This window comes from Sarcophilus harrisii, chromosome 1 (genome assembly GCF_902635505.1).
Source record: "Sarcophilus harrisii chromosome 1, mSarHar1.11, whole genome shotgun sequence".
In the NCBI taxonomy this organism is placed as follows: domain Eukaryota; kingdom Metazoa; phylum Chordata; class Mammalia; order Dasyuromorphia; family Dasyuridae; genus Sarcophilus; species Sarcophilus harrisii.
Genome location: NC_045426.1, coordinates 94,374,300 through 94,394,651, shown reverse-complemented (window position 1 = coordinate 94,394,651; position 20,352 = coordinate 94,374,300). Strand labels below are relative to the sequence as shown.

The window sequence follows — 20,352 nt, the reverse complement described above, 5'->3', positions numbered from 1 at the left end:
AAATCCAATTCACTTGCATGTCATGGCTTCCCCTCCCTGATGTCATAGTCCTCTTCAAGAATGAAGAACAAAAACAATAACAATCCTCATTGCTACAAAATTGTGACTTAATGAAAGCTTGCTACTAAATGAGCCTTTCTAGATCACAAAGTTTAAGTATATATAAATCATATACAACATCCCAGTATTATACTTTTATATTATGCTTTAATATTTTTATAATTTCTTAAGTTTTATAAAATATATTGCAAAAGGGGAATCTAGGTGGCACAGTAGATAGAGCACTACCCCTGAAGTCAGTGGTAGTTCAAATCTGGTCCCCAACAGTTAACAAGTCATTTAACCCCAATTGCCTCAGCTAAAAAAAAAATGTATTGCAAAATATAGTGCCTCATTCAGTCCCCCAAACAATGAGATGAGTGTTGCAGGTATAATTATTCCCATTTTGCAGGTAGAAACATTGACTTGTCCATGTATTGAACACAGGACTCAAAAGGAGCTCTTTTCTTTCAGTTAGCTCATTTGATCCTCATAGCAATCCTGAGAGATTGACAAGTGCAAGAATTTTGGTCCACATTTTACAAATGATGAAACTAAGGCTCATGAGATAGTTCCAAGTGACTTTTTCAATGTCACACATTCAGAAAGGGATAGGACTGGGACTTAAAACTACATCTTCTGATAAAGGTCTCATGTCACCAAGGCTCATCAGATCTAGAGTGTGACCTGAGTCATGCTAACATAAAATATTACTATTACAATACAACTAATGATTGATACTACATTCAAAATCAATACTATCAAAAAAAATTAACCATTATATAGAACTTTAAGGTTTTTTTTTTCCCTTTTTTTTATTATTATAGTAACTTTTTATTGACAGAATCCATGCCAGGGTAATTTTTTTACAACATTATCCCTTGCACTCACTTCTGTTCCGATTTTTCCCTCCCACCCTCCACCCCCTCCCCTAGATGGCAAGCAGTCCTATATATGCTGAATATGTCCTAGTATATCCTAGATACAATGTATGTGTGCAGATCCAAACAGTTTTCTCATTGCACAGGGAGAATTGGATTCAGAAAGTAGAAATAACCCGGGAAGAAAAACAAAAATGCAAACAGTTTACATTCATTTCCCAGTGTTTTTTCTTTGGGTGTAGCTGCTTCTGTCCATCATTGATCAATTGAAACTGAATTAGGTCTCTTTGTCAAAGAAATCCACTTCCATCACATTACATCTTCATACAGTATCGTTGTTGACGTATATAATGATCTCTTGGTTCTGCTCATTTCACGTAGCATCAGTTCATGTAATTCTCTCTAAGCTTCTCTGTATTCATCTTGCTGGTCATTTCTTACAGAACAATAATATTCCATAACATTAATATACCACAATTTACCCACCATTCTTCAATTGATGGGCATCCACTCAGTTTCCAGCTTCTAGCCACTACAAACAGGGCTGCCACAAACATTTTGGCACATACTGATCCCTTTCCCTTCTTTAGTATCTCCTTGGGGTATAAGCCCAGTAGAAACACTGCTGGATCAAAGGGTATGCACATAGAACTTTAAGGTTTGCAAACCACTCTGGATCCTTTATCTCACTGGATCATCAAAATGATGTAGTAAATCCCTTAAGAATAATGTAGTAGTAATCCCCAGGCTACCTGATCTTGGGAATGAACAAGTACAAACCCAATATTTAATTTCAGGAATGAAATATTTTTCTCTTAGACTATCTTCCTCAGTTTACCTTGTACAATTCATAAAATATCATACCTTTACCTACAGATGCTCTTAAACACTTTTTTGGGGGGAAAGGGTGTTGCTGAACCCTCCCAAGATATTTTGGGATTTACTGGCTAGATCTCTTTCTTAAGAACCAAGCCTTAAATCCAAACTATTTTGAGTCTCATTGATTGGCCAACAATATGTCTCAGACCAACCTCCCCGCCCCCAGTTGTTCATTGTTTAGGTTCTGATTGACTCTGAATGGATGTAAATAGCAATCATTCCTTTTTGACCAGAAACCCTGAGGATCTTCCCCTCCCAGATTGATTTATTTAGATTTTTTTTGACTAGGTGAAAAAAACCACCTTTTTTGGTGGCTCAGTTTTTTGATCCTCAATTATTACTTAGTTTTAGTCACTGAATGGGTATGGCTTCAGTCAAACTGCGACCTAATTTAAAAATTTAAAAAAAAACTTATTTTAAAAGTTGTCCTGATCTATATCTGATCACTGGTCCCAGATGGCTCTAGAGCAAAAAGTGAGCCAGGTGACCTTGCACAGCCCTCTCTCACTCAAGTCCAATTCACTTGCATGTCATGGTATGCTCTCTCTGATGTCATGCTCCTCTACCAGAATGGACAAACAATAACCACAACTTGTATGGCCAAGATGTTAAGTCCAGATAACAGCCTGCTGCCCAGTGATAATAGGATGCTTAGAGTTAATGAGCATCAATAATGAGGCATAATACAAAGTAAAATGTTTGCCACTTGACCTAGTATTGTTTCAGTCCTATTACAAACATATCCTTGGAAGGTTCTCCTGTGAACTCTGCCCAAGGAACTATGGGTAAGGAACCTGAACACAAAATAAGAGCCTGAACACTCCTCAACTCCACTTTTAAGCCATAAAATTAGCATATCAGTGACATGGAGCAGCTGGGATTTTTTTCATTTTTTTCCTATAAAAATACCTGTTTGTCCCCTACTTCCTCATTATCCTCCTCTTCGGAATTTAGCCAGCTCTATTGGAATTACAATCACAATAAACTAGCCCCTTGACTTGGAGATGACTCTGAGCCTGCAAATTCTTTTGAGGCCTACTACAACAACAGTCTAGAACCCCAATATTTGGTGGTCCCCTTGAACCCAACATTTTTGGGTCCTCTTTGAACCACAACAATAATACTCTTGGAATAGAGGCACTACTATTATCCTTGTTTTACAGATCAGGAAACTGAGGCACAAAGAGCTTAAATATCTTGTCCATGCTTACACAGCTATGAAGTTTCTGAGGCAAGACTCAAACTAGTTACAATGGAACTTTTAGCATGGCAGCTATTATTATTAAACTCAAGTCATCTTGATTCCAAATCCAGTATTCTATCCATCCACTGCATCACTTAGACATTATCACTGCATTTGCCAAATCAAGATCCATAAAAATAATATCACATTCTTTTATATGAACATTCATTGCCATCCACACACAGTCAGAAAGAACAAGTCAAATAACAGTTTTCTAGAGTTTTGTATTTTCTGTTTTTGATGGCTAGGGCAACCAGATGGCACAGTGGATTAAAGGTTAGGCCTAAAGTCAGGAAGATGCTGTTCTTCTTCCTGAGTTCAAATCTGGCTTCAGATACCTACTAGCTGTGTGATCCTGACCAAGTCACTTAATGCTGTTTACCTCAGATTCCCATCTATAAAAATGAACTAGAAAAGAAAATTGAAAATTCTGATATCTTTGCCAGGAAAATACCATTTGGGGTCATAAGGGTCAGACATGGCTAAACAATAACTTTAGAAGGCTATATTGGCATAGGACCAGAACCATGGATCTTGTTGAGCATATAGGAATAGTAAATCAGAGGAAAATAATGAGTAGAGCATATTCTGATTAGTTGGGGAAATATTAAGTTCAGGGAAGCTAAATCTTTAGAAAAACCTCTGAAAGACTATGAACCACATAATGTAGATAAATAGTATAAAATGATTGACTTGAGACTACTTTTGCAAATTTAACCATAAGCCTTATAAAGAGAACTGGATTTATACAAAATTTAACTGATACAAAGAGCTGAAAGGATGAAGTAGCTCTTGCATATCCATATGGGGTTTGTAGTAATTGTACCTCATTCCTTCATTATACCATACACTTGAAATTGAAGAGATGATAGCAGAGGGGGAAATAATTCAATCACATCAGTAAGAATCATAAACAAAACTATTTTATTACAAGACCCCTCAGAAGGTCTAGTGAAACAATTTCAAATTATGCAATTAGCCCTCTCACTTAGAAATCTGATTTTTAGATGGATAGCCTGATGTAGTTTTTGTACAAAAGATCTAGCTGTACAAAAATATTAACAGATATATTTTTATATATTCTAAGCACATAATGGAAAAGCCTGAAAATATGTGACCAATACTTAGAGGATGACTGAATAAACCATATTCTAATATATGTTAATGTCATAGAATATTATTTGTCAACAAGAACTCAGTGATAATACAAAAAAATCTGAAAAAGATGAAAGGAAGTGCTATAGAGTAAAGGGGAGAAACAAAAAGATATATGTATCTTGACAATTAGTTCAATGAAAATAACATCAAACAAAAGAAAAAGGCCATTACAAATAGGGCAAAGTATGTGGATACTACTTTGTTAAAGTTAACAAATAATATATATATATATATATATATTCATATATATATTCATACATATTAATAATTAGCAAATGATGGAAGAAACTTGTCACATTTATAATCACTAATAAATAAAAATATAATCATGAAAAATTTTTATGTTGTTTTACTTAAATGTTTTCAATTGTGTGTGTGATTTTGATTTTCTTTGTTGGGTGTTGCTGATTTTGGCCCTTATGATTTTGTCCTATCTGACTTTGGTTTTTAAGTTCACACTTTTGAATGTGTCAAGAAAAGCTGTAACAAATTTCATCTATGAAGACATGAAACATTAGCCCAATTTTACAGATGACGAAACTGAATGTTAAAGTAAAGTGACTTGTATATGAATCATGTAGCTAATTTGTAGGATTGTAACTATCTCCTGGTTACAACTTCACTGTTAGCTATTATATCATAATGCCCAAGTGTCTTTGTCTAAACACTGAGAACATTTCCTTCCTTTCAGTAATTATAGAATAACTTGAAAAATGATGAAAACCTTTTGCTAATAAGAACAAATTAGATGTCTAAAGAAAAAATGGAGAGGCCAGGTTGAGATGACCTTAACATAGTTTAAAATTAGCTTAATCCTCACTTAGCTGTGTTCTTTCCTTCTAGCACCAAATAATGATGAATGCATGGTAGTAAGTTGGGTAGTTACAGTATCATAGAAATGTAGAATGTCACCACTTGGAAGAACTAGAAAGCAGCTCTGACTCTACTATTTTCTAAATGAAAAAAAATAGAGGGTTAGATAGATAAAAAGATATTGCCATCATGGCTAATAGCAGATTAATGGCAGAACTGAGACTAGAACCCAAGTCTCCTGATCTGCAGAGAAGTGTGTGACCACATAACAGTTTAATCTGATTGGTAAAACTTAGAATGAATAGCAGCATAAATCTAACCTTGAGAAGAAAAAATTTTGTGGATGCTTCAGAATTGCTACCCAATTAATAATAGATAAAAATATGTGTTGAAACGGCCTTCAAACAATGAGATTAAATTGAAAAAAGAGATTAGGTGGAAGAATAAATAGACAGCTTACTGTTTCATATATTTTAAAATTGAATTCTTCATTTTAAATGTTTACATATGAAATTTCAAATCCCAAGTTCTGTGATTTGTTGAAAAATAATTTAATACAATAAAAACTAGCCCCAGTGAAGCACATTGTCCTGTAAATTATGAGAGCTATCTATTAAGTATATTTAAGCTATCTAAAAGCTATCCAATTCACTGAGTATTCATTTTTCATTTCCTATGTATTTCCTACTTGTTTGGATTATGAGATCAGGGCTTATATTTTTACCATGATCAAGATCTGGTCCTTGACTATAAAATAGATGTTATGGAAAAAATGTCTTCTCTCTGAATTCATGTGGTAGGTAATTGCTACCAAAATATATTTACCACAACACAAAAACTATAGAGATAAAAACCTAGGTTTTATCATATTTTTATATTATTTAGCATATTTTCAAGCCTCAGAAAGAACTTGAACTCCTATTAGGATTCCTACCAGCCCACTTATAAGGCAAAAATACTTCAGTGACAGAAATAATTAATTTAAATGTTATAATCTTATATATTCTTTTTGTCATAATACTAAAAGAGAAGCTAGATGCATAATTCCACACATAATTTAATTGTCATAAAATTGAATTTAGTTACATAAAGTTATAAATTTCATACATATGCTAAGAAAGCAAACCTTATCAAACAAACTGTAGTTAAACTAAATCAGGTTACAGATTAAGCTACATTTAGAGAGTTCAGAAAAAGACAAATTGAAAAGGAAGAATTACATGCTATCAAAAAGTCAAGTACAGTTGAGATTCTCCCTCTGGCTTCTAATACAATGGATGTTTAAGGCTTTAAGTAAATTTTCACATCCTATGGGACAGATTTTGGTCAGGTGAGTTTAATCTTAATTGAAGGTTATAGGAAGAATAAAATTAAATAAAAAGAAACAATTGCCATTAAATAGACTCAGGCTGGTAACTTTTTGTTCTGCCCCCTTCCCCCTTCTTTTTTCCATTACTCTGTTCTTTTCCTTTAGGAAGAGGCATGTTCTTGAGTCAATCAATAAATCTGGAGAAAGATGAAGAAAAGAAAATATAAGAATAATTGGACTACCTAAAGCTTTAACCAAAAAAAAAAAAAAAAAAAAAAAAAAAAAAAGAACCTCAACCACAATATTGCAAGAAATAATCCAAGAAAATCGTCCTATAGTGATATAACATGAGGAAAAAGTAGAAATAGAGAAAATCCATCTATCACCACCTCAAAGGGATGTGTGGAAAATATATAGGAATATTACTGCCAAATTTTGAAACCCCCAGATCAAAGAGAAAATTTTGCAAAAAACAAGAAAATGCTGGAGCTATGATTATAATTGCATACAACTTATAGTAGCCACAATAATAGGCCACCGGTCCTAGAATCATATCTACCAACAATCAAAAGAACTAGACCTGTGGCCAAAAATATCATATCCAGCAAAATTATACATGCTATTGAATGGGGAAAAATGGACATTCAACAAAATTGCAGATTTTCAGGCCTTTCTGTCAACCAAACCAGAACTCAGTATAAAATTTAACATATAAAAGCCAGTATCCAAGATTAACTTTAAGAAACTAAACATAAATAAACTGTTTCTGTTTTTTCATGGAAATATATACCATATGTTTAAGACTGACACCAGTAATTGAGACATACAAATAAGGTGCAGAGGAAGAACAGACACAGAGGCATTAGAGTGAGGAGGAGGGATCATAATTCTCAAAATCAATTCACATCAGAAATGGATTAAATAAGCAACACTACATATATATATATATATATATATATACATATGTATACATATATATATATATATATATATGAGAAAGGGTATAATACCCTCCAAATAAAGGGGAAGGGATGAATGGAGGGGAAGTAAAGGTTGGGGGAAGAAGACAAGGGAAGAATTATGGATGGGAGGAGGTTAAGTAATAGCAAGGTAAGTTAAGGATTAAAGTAGAAGAGTTGGCAAGAATAGGAAAGAAGTCGATCCTTATATTTCTGTAAGATAGGTACTACAATCAGTATATCCATTTTATAGATGAGCATTCTGAGAACTCAAAATATTTTAACTTGCCCAGATTAATTCATCTAAATAATTTCAAGATAGGATTTCAACACTTCAGGACCAGTGTTCTATCAACTGCATTAGTCTATCTCTTACTGATTTGTACTTATAATAATATCAGCTTACTTCAATTCACAGAGACATATAACCAGAACATTTCCTGAAAGGTGTTGACTTTTTCCATTTGAACAATTCACAAATATTTTCTTCTATTGTGTAGAGAAGGGTTTCCATCTAGATTTCTTTGCAGGAAAGCTGTCTTAATGAAAACAGACCACTAAGCTCCCACATATTTCAGCAAAAACTTTAAAAAATATATAATTAGAGCAAGTATTGATAAAGTCAATTTAAAAAAACTATAGTGCGTGCTTTCTTCAAAACTGCATAAAAAGACAGCCAGGCAACTTGCCAACTTCCAACAATGGTTCCCAGAAAGAGGGCTACTCAAACTTTTTATTTATTTTTGAAATGCACAAAATTGAATAGAAGAAAGTTTAGAAGGAAGTACAGGCAAGCAAAGCAAGCATTGTAATATGAAATTATTATGTATATTTTTAAAACCCAAATAGATTAAAAGAATGGGTTTAAATGGTATGAAATGGAGATTTGCATCTTCATATATAATCTTCTTTTGATGTTCTGCTTTTTATGATAAAATTCTCCTTTTTGGTGTTCACATAATTTATAAAAAATTAATTTAAAAATTGTTATGGAGGCCAGGGGGAGAAATTCCCAGGATCAGCAGGAGGTGATCCCAGAGTATTTCCACCACCATGATAGCTATTGCTAGACATTATGCATACATTTATCTTATGTTTTCTTGTGCTTTATTTTCTAGTTAGTAGACAGCATTTTGTCACTTCAGAAATTTTATTTCAACACATTTATATCACAACTATCACAGAACAGAAGATAGGAGGCCCACTCCTGTGTTCAAAGACACGATCAAGAGGGGATCCAGCTTTATTAGGATGATATACAATTTTTGGGAGGTCTCAAGAGAATACAATTAACTGGTTTATTTAGCAGCAAGGCAAATGCTGTTAGTGCCATATAAGATGGATGAAGATATGCATCCCTATAACAAAAAATGGTTTAATCACAGGCCTTTCTCGGGCACTTATCAGCTTTTGGCAGATAGAAACCATCATTTGTTGTAGGATTAGATCAATCATACTAAACCATGCTAAACTATATAACTATTGTCTCCTCAATTCCACTTAGTACCTTGTAAGCATCCTTGTTTCAAGTTCAGAGTTCTGGCCCATAACACATTTCCCCTCTTTCTTTATTTTTCTTGCTTTTTAAAGAACATGATTAAAGCAGAAATATGCTTAGTATGACTTAATATATGTTATGGGTATTGCATTTTTTGTTGTCTCAATGAATGGGGGAAGAGATGGAAGAAGGGAGAGAATTTGGAGCTGGAAGTAAAAAAAAAAAAATAAGAAAATAGTCTTGTCAAGATAAAAAATGCCAAAAGTTGATAAGTGCCTGAGAAAGACCTGTGGTTAAACCATTTTTTGTTATAGGGTTGCAGATCTTCATCCATTGCTCATTTTACTTCGTATCAGTTCACATGTCTTAGTTTTTTTTCCTGAAACCACTACTTTCATCATTTTTTATAACACTATATTATCTATAACTTTCAAATACCATAATTTGTTCAGCTGCTCCCACACTGATAAGTATCCCCTTAGTTTCTAATTCTTTACCAACATACAAAAAGATTTGCTATAAATCTTTTTAAACATATAGATCCTTTCTCTTTTTCTTTGATCTTCTTCAGGTATAGATCCAGTAGTGACATTACTTAGTCAAAAGGTAAACACAATTTTATAGCAGCCCTTTGGCCATGGCTCCAAATTATTCTACAAAACGGTTAAACTATTTCACAGCTCTGGCAACAATGCATTAGTGTGCCTATTTACCCAAATCCCCTCCAACATTCCTCATTTCCCTTTCTGTCATAATAGTCAAAGTGATTGGTCAGAGAGGATACCTCACAGTTGCTAAAATTTTCATTTCTTTAATTACATATGATTTAGAACATTTATGAATAGCTTTGAATTCTTCATTTGAAAATCACCTCTTCATGCCCTTTGACCATTTAACAATTGAGTGATGGAAGATTACTTTTTAAAAATATTTTCACTCTGATACTTTAAACTAGAAGATCTGTGTACAGAATTTCCCTCCATTTATGTAGCTAGAAACCTCATTCGTGCCTTTTGTCATCCTGCACCATTTTTGGTAAATATTTTTCTACCCAAATCCTGGGAGATGCCTCCCTTTAAATACCTCAGGGGTAATCTTCACCTTTGATTCTAGAGTGAAAGTAACAAATGGTCAAAGATAACTTGTGGGTTCAATTGGACTCCATGTAGTTTTAAAAGAAAGACAGTTGCAAGGGTTACTGAAAGGCCAGTCTGTTGAGTTTAGAGAAGGAAATGGGAATTACTTATATAGGACAGGCAGACTCAAATGGCTTACAATCTGTATCAGAAAAAGGAGTATGCAATGAAACAATTAGCATTTATTAAGAACCTACTGTGTGCTGTGTTCTGGGACTACAAAAACATTTCTTACTCCTAAGGAACTTCTAAGTTATCTAAGGGAGACAACAATTGCATTTATAGGAATATTAACAAGTAGATATAAGATGATTGGAGAGTGGGGGGAAAGAGAGTACCAGTTGGAGGGGCTGAGCAGAGGAAAAAAAGGCTTCATGTAGAAGCCACAATGATGAAATCAAAGAATCCTTGGCAAATTGAAGTACTGACACTTTCAGAGGAACATGGGCCATATGGGTTGTTCACATATTTTATCTTTTCACTACATACTTCCTTTTCTGTTCACACATTCTCCAGATATGTATTCTATGATACTGCACACACTTAAGTTGGTGATGTGCATCAGACTGTCTATATTCACAAGTATTTTTCACATGAACCTCTAGGTAACATAAAATTTTAGTTCTTTCAAGATCATGGTTCCTATGCTTTTCAACCATATAGTAGTCACTGGGAGAATATTAGAACTAAAGAGATGGGTTTTTGCAGCATTGAGCAGATTAGGATCATTGAAAGCAATGGACAATTTCCCAAATGTGAAAGAGCTGATTCTGCTCCTACATCGTTCTGGGCCTAACTCATTACTTTCATGGTCTAAATAGCTAGAAACAGAACAGAATGGCTCTAGTCAGGACATTTTTTTCTTCCATGAACCATTTTATTAGCATTTCTTTCTTTTCCTTAAGTGTAATCCAAAAGAAATTAAGACTATATTCATCTCAATGATGGCTCCTCAGAACAATTTCTTTTTAAAGGTCACAAACCTTATGGACTTAATGCTGACATTGTACTTTCTTTCTCTTTTAAAAATGGCCCATTATAATTCTTTTACAAAATTAAAATTTAGAACAGGTCTATTTCCTTTCATTTTTCACTCGTCAATAATTTAGTTACATCCAAACAATATTTCTATAAAGAGTATAGGGATAGAGAGCTTCCTTGGAAGCAACAGAAAATTAGACAGAAATACATGAAGGTACAAGTTAAACAAAGACCCTTCCATCAGTCACAGTTCACCTATACAACCCAAATCAAAAATTTGTTCATTTCACAGTTAGAAAGGTTACTATATCCTTTGAGAGGAAGCATGAATTTGTGATGCAGGCCTCATGTTTTGTGAATTGATCAGTCGATTTGTATATCAGAGTATAAGCAGAAACTTTAAGACAGTAGAAATTTGTTTTGCTTTGTTATTTGAAGTTCCTTTAGTGAAAGGAAGAGAAGAGGAAAAAAAGTGTGTAGGAATATTTAATTTTCAAATTTTTACTTTCGATAATGGGAAATCCTATTTAATGACTCTATTGACACTAGCAAAAGAATTATTTGAAAAATATTGTCAAATACTGCTTTCACCTCAGACCAAAGTTTGCCAGATATCAAACACACAAAGAGATAGATATATAATTAAAATTAATTTTCTTAAAGATTCCCAGAAGCTTCAAATGTACACTGACCTCTCTTTTTCTGTATGATTAAGAAGTGAAGGACATTGTTAAATCAGTGACCAAATTTATTAATATCAGTTTAATGTGACTTCTCCACTTGTCCTGTATTTAGAAATTCAGCTCCAGCTCTCTGTTTGCTCCTATTTTAGCATGTTATATGCTATCATTAACAAAAGAAAAACAATTACTCCAACATTTACTTATTACATTTCTAAAGTGCCTTTCCTCCTCAGAGCCCAACTACATTAACAGCATATTGGGGACTGCTATGTTTTCCTGCATGAGTCCCCACTGTGTGGGATCTTGCAAGGATAGTAGATGGTCCTGGGGTTCATATGAAGGGAGGTGATAGAATATGTGTTGTCCAAAAACTGGTGGGGTAGAGACAGAATCAGGGAGGTGGGGATTAGACAATGTTAACCAATGCTGAAGACCAACAGGAAGAAGATTAAAATAATTGGAACAGGTATCTTCTTCAGCTGCTATAGGAGGAATAAAAGCTCCAGGAAGTCCTGGGATAGACTCTAGGCTTAATTCCACAGTCAGTGATTCCTTCCTTTTCTTTTTCTTTTTCTCAGGCTGGCTGGGATTTTCCCAGTTTCACATTAAGTCTTAACCATTTACAATGGGTTTGTTGAATTATTTCTCAGCAGTCATGTTGGCAGCTTGCCTCCTAGCAAAATGGATGAAAGCACACTGCTACCTCTGTACAACTGGTATCATTCAGACTTCACCAAATTGGTGAAAGTGATTTCTGAAATCAATGTCACTGATTGTATCTGCCAGACCACCAACAAATAGTGCAGGAATGGTCTTATCACCCAGCAAGCTCATACTAGAAGCTTATCTGACACAGAATCATTGACACCATATGATCAGGAAGAGAACATCAGGATTTTTAGGCTTCTCTTATCTATATAGAAATACAAACTTTTTTACATTCTCCTTTCATCCAGAAAAAACAAATGCGAGGATGAATCCGTCTGGAGTAAAGGAGCCCTGGTCAATTTGAGTAGCATGTCATAGATAGTTGTACCTTCCTAAGAATACCAACTGGCTTAGTTCCATCAGAATTAGAAATCTCTTCCTCAACATTCTAGGTGTAGTATTCTTTGTTCACATCAGTCTTAGACTTGTCATCCTTATCAGATAATTCTGCATCACAGACCTGAATAGTTAGGCTGTATTTTAGGTCCAAAAGGCAGTTCAAACTTTTTTTTAACAGTTTGCTGTAGGTATGGCAGACTTCAGTCTTAAACTGCATGCAAACACTGGGGCACTAGTGGAACACTGCACAGTCTAGCACAAATTTTGCATTCTTTTCTATATTTTTCTTTGGTCATCCAGGTGTAGAGATTTCTTCCAAGGCATTTCTGACACAAAAGGTGGAGTCCAAGTCTTTTCAATCCTACTGTTGTAAGTTTTGGCAGTAGCCACAGTACTGTCAGCACAATTAGGAGTCATGGAACTGCAGCCCCATGAAGCAATGAGCAGCAATACTCTCCACAATTCTTTCTAACATTTTATTCCCCTTCCAAATTCCTAATATTCCCTACCTTCTGGCTCTGAAGTAGTTTCTAATAAAACACATGCTATAAAAGTGAATCAATCTCAATAATAATCCTTTACATGTATATAAGACTTTAGAATTAATAACATGGTTTCAGTATATTAAATCAGTTAAAATTAAAAATAAGCCTACCAGGTAGATAGAATTAGGCTATGTACAAGTCTTTAACCTAAGAAGGCTTCTAAAATATTTGGGTTACATAAAATGATAGAAAAAGAATCATTCTTTCCTTTTCATTTCCCACCTGACTGAGTTATCAATATACTCATTTTTATTTGTTATTTTTGATTTGGTGCCTGTTCAAATGTCAAACAACTCAGCAAACTGACAGAAGGATCAAAAACTTTGCAAGGAACTGATCCTACCCTTCTTCCTCCCTTCCCCATCCCTTCTCCTTCATTGAGCCCATGCAAGAAAGCAAAGGGCAGTGGTCTGAGGGTGGAGAATGTGCAATGCTACAGAGGAAACAGAAGATTCAGCTGAATGCTCAGATAGTCTAACCTGTCAACTATTCCACCAAAATATCAATTTCCGATCCCAAAATGGGAACATTTACAAAGAAGTTCAATGGATCCTTACTTGAAAGCATTCTAACTCCCAATATTCATACTTCTACACAAGATGTAACACCATCAAAGAAATTCAATATATGCATTTCAGCTTCTAGTAATGTGTAACACAAATAGAAATGGAAGTGGCAGGGGCCATGGTGCTACCAGCAAAGGTAGGAGATGCAGCATGAAATTCAGGGCAGCCAACTACAATCTTAGCAGCCCCTGCAGCAAGCAGCACTGCTCTCCATTATCGTTATACTTTATAATATTTTATTCCCTAAGTTCCTAATAATTTTCTCCTTCTGGTGAAGTAGCTTCTAACAAACAGATGTCTATCCTACCAGCTTGTTGGTACATAGATAGGTCATGATCCTCCTATTACAAACCATCAAGTAAAAATCACACTCCCCAAAGTTATGAATTCTCCCTAGGTTCAGCCAATAGCCACCTTAATTATTAATAATAAAGAGACAACTAATGAAGAGACAACAGGTACAGAGCAGAGGAAAAAGTAGTGGATTAAAAATAAAGGACATGTTTTATTCTTAGCTCTTCTACTTCTGGTGAAATGTTTGGTGAATTACTAGTTATTTTATACTGATAGCTATGAGTATCAGTTTGGTGTGTGCACTTATCTGGGTCTCAGCTTTCTTATCTGTAAAATGAGGGGTAGGGATTAAATGGAATCCAAATCTGAGCTCTAAATTCTATCTCTATATAATTCCATACACATGTAACAGAGATAACCTCACAATGAGAAGAGGAACTCTACGCAGGCAGATCCTTTGCAATGTTCTCTGCCTGTTTAATTTACCACATGCAGAGTTGGTGAATCTACTTCTAGAAAGGTGTGCTGGAGGGGACAGGCCCTTTTCCCACTCAATTCCTATCTTCTGGCATCTAGTCTATTTCTCAAATTTATCAGATGTGGTGGATGAAATATGAAATGACTGAAGAAACAAAAGTTTACTTCTGAGCATATTGATTTTTTAAATGCATTAAAATTGTTTAATAATTTGGGACCAGTCTCCTCAGTTTTGGCAATGATCCCCAAATACAAGGGGTGACAGATTTTTAAGCATTAAAAACAATCTAATAAGACCAACTAATTAAAACAATTAACCAGTATGCAAATGTATATCATTTAATTTCTTATTAGAAGAAATATTTGGGACTTTCTAAATTGAGAACAGGAATAGGAAGAGTTGTAATTTCAAAAAGTAGCAATCCATTCCTGAGTGTCTGTATACAATTAAAGAAACTTGCAACAATTACTCGTTAACCAATATAGGGCCAGTTTCCAGGTAATACAAAGGGGTTGCTTGAAATGTTTAATTGTGAGAAAATTCCTTGCATCAATCTTAGGATTTGACCAGATTTCTTGTCAGCATTAGCTAAGTCCTTAGATAAGGGTCTCTAAGCAGTAGGTAGAAGTAGCCCAGCTTCTCAGACATGAAAGACTTCAATAATGCAATAAAATTTTCTTCCAATTCCCACAATTGAATAAAGCTTTCTCACAAAATAGAAGTTGAAATAGGCCTATAATGGAATAGAAAGAGAACTGAGCTAGATTCAGAATTGAGTCACAAGATGGAGACCATGTGGTTCACTCAATTCTCACAATAGTAGTTTAAGGTTAAGGGAGTAAAAAAATTGGTTTCAACTTCTCAATGAGAACAAAGGAAGTAGCAGTGTGTGCTTCTATTGGTGCTTTATCTATTACCAGCATAGCATAAGATATGAATGCATGGTGCTGGATATCTTGTCTCCTGTTGTTTTTATTCTTTTTTTTTTTTAATCCTAAGTGAAGACGTATTAAAGGAAATATACCAGATTATAAACCATGTGAACTTCAAAGGTCAAAAAACCCTCCAGAGATCTAGCATACCATGTATGATAGTCTGCTAGTAGATTGATAAGAAGCAGGAGGCAACTTGCTTGACTCAGCCCTCTAGTAAATAGATGTGGCCACCTGGTTATGTAAATGAAATAATGTAGCCTGGGGAGGGTGGTTTATACTTCTGTCCTGGCTACACTTTCTCAGTAAATATTCCTTAGGAAAAGCTAATTGATGGAAGTTCTTTAATATATATATTAAGATAGTAATCACATAGGAGAGAGTAATTGGTTGATTTAATAAAGGCACCGGGTACAATAAATAGAATCCCTAGAGTTTCAATATGGCCTCAGACACTAACTCTATGATCCTGGACAAGTTGTTTAACTTCACTTCTTTCATTTATCAAATGTGTAGTAGAATGAAACTGCAAACTACTCCAATATTTTTGACAAGAAAATCCCAAATGTGGTCACAAAGAGTCAGACACTACTGAAATAATTAAACAATATCAAAAGAAAAAAAATAGGATACTGGTTAAATGACAGTAGGGACACTTATTAATTAGTGAGAATTTAAAAGAAATGAATTGGATGGGAGCTTCTGAGTTATAATAATAAACAACCACGTTTAGGATTGCCCCTATATCTCTGAGGATACAGTAGTCTTATTCTGATAATCAAGTCTGCTAATTGGAGTATAGATTGGGAAAGAAAGGCCAGAGCCAATTTGTGCTTTACAAAAAATAAACACATGCACAGAAAGAAACACACAGAGAAAAAGAATGACATACAAAAAATAAATTTTATTGGGGTACAAAAACACTTACAAAATTCAAAAAGCATTGTGATCTTTTAAGATTTTGGCCAGTAGTGTATTTTCTCAAGTAGGTAGAGATATTGTCTTTTGGAATTTGCCCCCAGATAAGATATCGTTAATTTAAAATCTGGATCCAGTCTGGAAGCCAGAGATTTCCACCTATGGTTCAGAGCTTAAAACAAATTAAGGAGATTACAGTAGTTCCTTCGAAATATATTTGATCTACTTTACTATGGGACAATGCTACTGTTTCTTTAAAAATAAATTCCTAATAGGGATAATTTAGGTCTTTTCTAATTGTAAATTATAGAAATGTATCTCCAATTCTCCTGACTCTCCAGTTGTGCACTTTTTTCAAAGTTACTATTGTAGAGGCTTTTATGTAAAAAAATCAAACTATGAAACTTTCAACTGAAATATCTAAATAATTAAAACAAGAATTTATTGACACTTAAAAAAACTTGTTATTTCAAGAATTGCCTTAATTCTCTTCCCAATAGAAGGAATATTTCCAGCTTCAGTTCAGCTCTTGATGGTTTATACAAATGGGATATGTTTGACCATCCCCAACAATGTAAAAGGAAAGCAAATGGCATGACTTGATAGGAGGGAAGGAAATACTTTCCATTTGAAGAAGATGCATTGACCCTGAAACTTGGGTGTCTGAAAGTAATTTTCATTTCCTACAGTATAGGAATGTATTCAGAATTTTAAGGGAAAATGTTCAATTTCTTTATCACTTGAGATGAGCAAGTAACAATCTATGTGTATGAAAAAAAGTCTGATTAACTATTCTGCTTCAAGAATGCAAGACAAATGACAAAACATCTTTTCTTTCCCAGATGCAGCAATATGATAATATTACAGAAATTCAAAAGCATTTGCAGGAAAATGATGTTCGGCTACAGTATCAACTATACACTATCAACTATACAGAAAGGATGGTCAACAAAATAATTCAACTTATTGAATATAAAACTCTACAAATAAAAATCATAATCAGAGGTGCCCTAATACAAGAGGCATTTAATTTTGTGACACTTCTTGGTGATTTTAACATTATTCATGTCCACATACTCGTCATAATAGTGATCTGTTATGAAGGCCATTCCAAGCTATATGAAGCAAACTGCTTTTCAATGATAAAGTGGTACACAATGAAATGCTAATGACTTGCAATAGGAGCATACTTAGAACTCCAAGTAACAAGCTTCCTTATGGTATATTTTGTAGGAATTTCAATTCAGAATCTTTTTTGGTAAAATAATCACTAATAGTTTTCTTCCTAAATCAAAGAATTTCAATCATTTTTACACCCTAGAGAAACCTCTGTTGCTCGCTGCTCAAAATGTTTGCTTGTTTATATATGTGTTAATTTGGAGAAACAAGTGATAAACAGTAAGATGTTAGGTCTCCTGGCAGTGAACCCTTGCATTTCTGCTCTAGCAGAAGCAGGAATTACTAAGGAGTTTATCCATCCTTGAGGCAAAACATCCTTAAGTCAAACTCAGGATTGGGAGGAGGGATAACAAGTCTAGAGGAAATAAAAAGGTGACATTTTGAAGAGAATTGCAGGTTAACCTCCAGCTATTTGACACATCTGGTCTCAAACTGAATTTCCCTTCATTAGACAGGAAAGTCAAGAGCCAAAAAACAGAAGAGTAAAGCCTCATTTTTGAGGTTTCTGAAAGTTAATGGCTGTTCAAAGATAGTGTAAAGAAGGAATTATCACAGGCCAGTCACATTAGTATTTGAAATAAGTTGAGACTAGGTTATTTAGGTCATATTTCCTTGTTCAGTCATTTCAATCACATACAACTCTTTGTGACTGCATTTGAAGTTTTCTTGGCAAAGATACCAGTTTGGTTTGTCACTGTCTTCTCCAGCTCATTTTATAGATGAGGAACTGAGGCAAGAGGATTAAATGACTTGCCCAGGTTCATACAGCTAGCCTCTAAGATCAGATTTGAATTCAGGAAGATGAAGCATCCTGACACCCGTCACTGTACTCCATGTACTGGACCACTTAGCTGTCCTTAAATCATGGAGGTGCCTAATTATAATTCATTACTTCAATATAGCCATTATCTCATCTATGCAAACAATCTACTAATGTGATTGGCTGCAACTTATTCATGCCTTCTCATCCTTTCCCATTGCTTTGGAGACTTTTTTCTAGGATTGCTAATATTTTGAAAATAACAGCCAAGCATTTAAACTATCAATCTTTCTCATTTCACTCTTGCTGTGAGATTGCTTCATGTCCTTTTCTGATCATAAATTTCTTGAATTTTATATTTAATGTTATTTACATTGGTAATATGATATAGTCTACTTGTGACCATGAAGTTTTTCTCTCTATTGCCTTTTGATTCTTCAGAGAACATAGTGCTTTTGTGATTCTTAGTTACATAACATTATCAAAAGAATATTAGTGTTTAAAAATGGAAATGTCAAGAGACCTCTTATGCTTGACATTGATGGTTTCAAAGTAAGCAAGAAACTGGGAGAAGATAAAGTTTTCAGTCTTGAAAGCCTACTGCTCAAACATCTAGAGTTAACTTGTATTAAAGAGGAAGTTGTAAACAGCTACTAGGAGGAAGATGAAAAGCAGGGACAGAGGTTAATAAGATCTATAGTTCAGATGCTGTCAGAGAAGATTTGAGGACTAGTCATAATTATCTAAGCCAGAGTTCACAAGTACAAAATCTAAAGGAGAGTATCCAGATCAAAATGCTCGAAAACACTGAATGGAAACAGCAGTGGAGAAAGGCAGCTAGGAAGGAAATAAGATTATCCAAGGACATTCTCAAGAGCAAGATCTAAATCAAGTCTCTGATTAAAATGTTGCCAATGGGTATATCAGAATGTGATTCCATTGACAGAACCAGATAGGATGGTCAACAAAATAGCTTTGATAAAATTGCATCTAATATATTACTTCTGACTACTGCCTTAGATTTTGCCTGCTTTTGAAGTAACAACTGTCAGTTGGATAAGATTTAAAGGACTTTTTGACACAAGGAACCATAAAGTTTGACAGATAGACATACCAAGCACAATGTTTCTGATCAAGAGATAGAATCATATCCTAATATTGTATCTCTGAAGAAATCTAAGAATTTATTTAAGAGTTTTAAAATGCTAAATGCTTTGGTTTTAAACACTAAATAATCCTTAAGTTTTGAAAATTTTGTTCAAAGTTTCAGCTTTGATCAGAAATTTTACAGATGAAAGCAAAAACATCTAGTCAGTTCACCCTCCTACTTTAGAGAAGATAGAAATAAGGAGTACAGAAAATGTCATTCTAAGGATTTCAACTAGCTAGTAATAGTGTCAGAATTACAAGACAAGGTTTCTAAATTTTACTCCAGTGGCCTTTCTCATTATTTTCTTGTATCTATTAGTAGACAGCTATGTAAATTATAAAAAGTATATTTTGCTAATAAAGATTTAAATTTATTCTGGCTTTTTTTTTTATGGTTTCACATTCCAAATATGAGTTTCTTAGCATCTGCTTCACCAAAGTTTCCTAGCTAATGCTAGATCAAAGAACCAAAGGGAATGTTCTATTGGTGATTTAAAAATAAAGATAAAAAAGATAGGTAACCCTTGTATCTCAAAAAAGAAAGAGAAGGAATGTGTCTTCCTGAGATTTTTAATATTTAGAACTAAAGGGAACCTTGGAGGTCATCCAAATAGACTTGCTTATTTAGAATATGAGAAAAATGAGGCTCAGAGAGTTAAGTTAATTTCTGATGGTCACACTCATACTAGCAACCTTTGAACAAAAAATATCAATTCAAAGACAGGCCTCTTTTTCCGTTGATATAACTTAATTTAACTGATCACAAAATAGAAAATTTCGATTATACCAAACTGAAAAGTTTTTGTACAAACAAAACTAATGCAGACAAGATTAGAAGGGAAGCAATAAACTGGGAAAATATTTTTACAGTCAAAGGTTCTGATAAAGGCCTCATTTCCAAAATA

At 34.1% G+C, this 20,352-nt stretch overlaps 1 pseudogene; it reads right to left on the bottom strand.

Moving 5' to 3' along the window:
• Nucleotides 1–11,819: 11,819 nt before the first annotated feature.
• Nucleotides 11,820–17,443, bottom strand: LOC111719412 (annotated as a pseudogene).
• Nucleotides 17,444–20,352: the final 2,909 nt, after the last annotated feature.